The sequence below is a fragment of the Agelaius tricolor genome, unplaced genomic scaffold (genome assembly GCF_023055355.1).
Source record: "Agelaius tricolor isolate 1412-34295 unplaced genomic scaffold, bAgeTri1.0.p SCAF_5, whole genome shotgun sequence".
Lineage (NCBI taxonomy): Eukaryota > Metazoa > Chordata > Aves > Passeriformes > Icteridae > Agelaius > Agelaius tricolor.
This window is the reverse complement of record NW_027269265.1, coordinates 28,999,116-29,002,687: the sequence shown is the minus strand read 5'-3', so window position 1 is coordinate 29,002,687 and position 3,572 is coordinate 28,999,116.

Below are 3,572 nucleotides of genomic sequence, written 5' to 3'. Positions count from 1 at the left end.
TCATTCTTGTTGAGAACTACGGCCTACCATAGTTCTTTGATTTTATTTTTACTACTGACATTTAATTGAATTCCAATGACATCAAAACTAACTCAGTAGTCTCACAGTACTTTTCTGTAGTATATTTACTGATTATTTAACAATCATTAAATATTGCAAATGGTTTAAAAAACCAAGCTGATATGCAAAAAATGAGCATAGGAATTTTAAATTAAAAGCACTGAGAGGGGACTACTAACAAAAATAATTATAAGAAGATTTTGAGAGAAAATGCTCTATGAAATATAAAATGCTTAAGAAAAATCTGCAATTTGCATTTAAAAAAAATAGTTCTGAAGCCCTGAACTATGTTACTAACGTGTAGGGCACAATAATAACGGTGATGGTCACGTAATCATACCCTGGGAGTGTCATAAATTCTCACTATAAGCCTGCCTGCTGGAAATATTTTGCACAAAGGTAGAGACACATCTCCAGAAGAAACAATAAAGATGATTAATCTGGCAGACAAACTACTGAGTGGTAGGTTTCAACAGCTTCATGTGACTCTAAAATTGTCTTGTTGATTTAAGACAGTAACTATCTGCTTAGCACACTTTCTTTATCAAGAAAGGATAACAGTTAATACACCACAAACAGAATCAATATTAAAGAATTGTTTAATATACAGAAAGTCATACAAATTATCACTGCTCGAAGTGCCATATGAGGCCACCATCAACAACCACAACTGGATTATATATTTCCTCAACCAAATGATAAATGATTTCAGGGTAGTGTGTTAGGATATCCAGAACTTTAAATACCAAATATTTTAAAACAAAATGTAGCATGAGACAGAAACAGCAAACATAATTATACTATCCTGTGGTGAAAAACAAATGGATCTCAATTTTCAGAGTTAGCTACCAATTAGCTTATATATGATATTATACCCTTCTGACACTTAGGGTACTCCTCTTCTAAGGTCAGGCAGGCCTCCTGAAATGAAGTTACTAAAACAAAGACAAAACAGGGAAATTCAGCCTTTTCTTTTGTCTGAGAAGTTTTGTTTCACATAAATTGGTGACTGTTATGGCAGATTTTGGCATCTTGATTAAGTGTCTTAAAACCTACAGCACTTATCGCTTGCTAACGCGATCCTTGTGTTCAGAAGAAGGATTGCTAAACTGTAAATCATTGTCACCAGTCCTCAGACAGGAGCATAGGACAAGGGAGTTGCACAGAACCAGTGTGTGTGAGACATCCTCCTGCTTTGCTGTATTCTGTTGTGTTCTTGCATAGCAATAAGACAGATTACTTTTCCACCCTCTTAGACAGTAATCAACTCACATTTGTCCTTTTTTAAAATTAATAGAATTGGAATAAATACATAGACCTACCTTTGTTATTTCCCATTATCATCCTCTACTAGTTTTCATTTTTTCAGAAAATGAGGAGGCAAACCAGGTGTTAGATTATTTATGTTTGACAAATTCATATCATTTAAATAATTAAAACTAATTTGTGTTGAGAGCTACAGTTGCATTTTTATTAGAGAAACAAGTACAAATAGGCATCACTACAGAGCTGTTTATTCAATAATGAGATTAAATGAAATGGATTTTGTAGTCTCAATACTTTGATTAATGTGGCAATTGGAACTTCTGTGCCCTAACAATGTGGAAACAGCTGCTTACCCACTATAAATCTGTGAAACTTGTTTTTCTTTAAAGCTACACATTTTAAATTACCCCTAAAAATATATTGTAAGCAAAATATTGAATGTTTTCAGTTCAAACAATATTTACATTATAAGCCTGAAATTATACTACTTTTTAATTTAATCACAAAAAAAATTATTTACAAATAGCAGTAAATATGTTTATATGTAATGTAAACCTTTCTGCATATCTTTTTTCTTATATAATATAGAGGCTATTGTATTAATCTGTATAGAAAAATACTTTACTATTAAACTAATTACAAATTCTAAACTAATTATTCTAAAATAGGGAATTACAATTTTAAGAGAAAAATATATGAATATAGCTACAAGGAGAATGTGCTGTGTGTAAAATTGCCTGCCAAGATCCAGTTAAAGCAGCACAGTACTTACCCTTTGAACAAAAGGCATCAACATGTAATTGCAAGAAATTATTATAGATTATTAAAGTTTTGATGAAAAAAAAAAGATGCAAAACTTCTGGAAGAAAACATATTTATAGAACTATAATAGAGTATATTGTTCTTTTTTCATTAAAGATTTTTCAACCATTTTTATTAGAGCTGCAGCATATTATATGTACAGGGACTGCATTGCACCAGATATGGACATGCTAAGCCATGTTATTCTTGCATTTAAAAAATACCATTTGACTCTCCATCACTTACAGAATAAACCATTCTCATTTTGTGAATCTGTGTAACAGTAGCCCTCAATCCACCCAAAATCCACATAAAGCATTTAAAATTTGGAGCATGTAGACATCTTGTCTCAAGGGAAAAGGACATTTAGGAGTCAGCAGATGGACTAAAGAGTGTCCAGACAGAAATATGTGAGCGTTATCAATAAGCATATAGTAATTTGCACCACCCATCCTTAAATTTTTTAATGATACTATGACATAGGGATTCAATTCACTGTAAAATTACTAAAATCTACCAATTTTAATGCTTTCAGACTGTTTATTTTTTTTTTCCAATAGAAAAATAAATCTCATACATTCGAAGTGGTACACAAAAAGACTGGGATAAAATTGATCAGATTTCTTGATAGCACCATTTACACATTCTTTAAAGTAAACATTAATATGCACTTTCTTAGAAAGCGATATAAATATATATATAAATACAGGACGTGCTAACCTCTGTTAACCATCTGAATGTGATGGAATAATCTATTTCTACTGTGCAGGTAGGCTTGTGCATGGTGGTGTGGCAATATAATTTTAAAAGTTTGTTACAGATGTGATGGGAAGCTGGAAGGAGTCGAATAAGCAGAAAAAAGAGTTTAGATCTACTGTAAGCAATGAGTCGAAATGAGCCGTTAAAGGTTAGAATTTATCTTTGTTTCTGATCGTTCAATGAGAAAAATGACTTCCACAGAAATAGATACCTTAAAACTGCTTGGGGAAAGGGTGGCAAGGGTGAAATAGGATTGAAAGTCCTACAGGTAATAGGAATAACTGGAAGTGCAGACGAAATTGTTCTTCAGACCAATGAGGAACGCAGCCGTTTAAAAAGTCTAAGTGCAATGCTGTGGTGCTGAAAGAAAAGCTCCTGGTGAAAAAGAAAAAAAGGGCAATGCGGCTCCGAGCGGCAGCGCGGTGGTGCTGAACGGACAGCTCCCGGCGCGGCGGAACGCTCCGGGCTGGCGTGAGGTGTCCGATCTGTATGATAAACAGCACACTGTGTCTCAGAGCGCCCATTCAATCTCAGTAAGTAAATGAAATATTGATTGAAAGTGACCCTGAAACAGAATGCATTAAAAAGACATAGAAAGCTGCAGAACTGAGGTAATTCTTATTCAGCATGTTCACCAGCCTCCCTATAGCAAAACAAGTCTATAAATAGTCGTGTTTCATAAGATA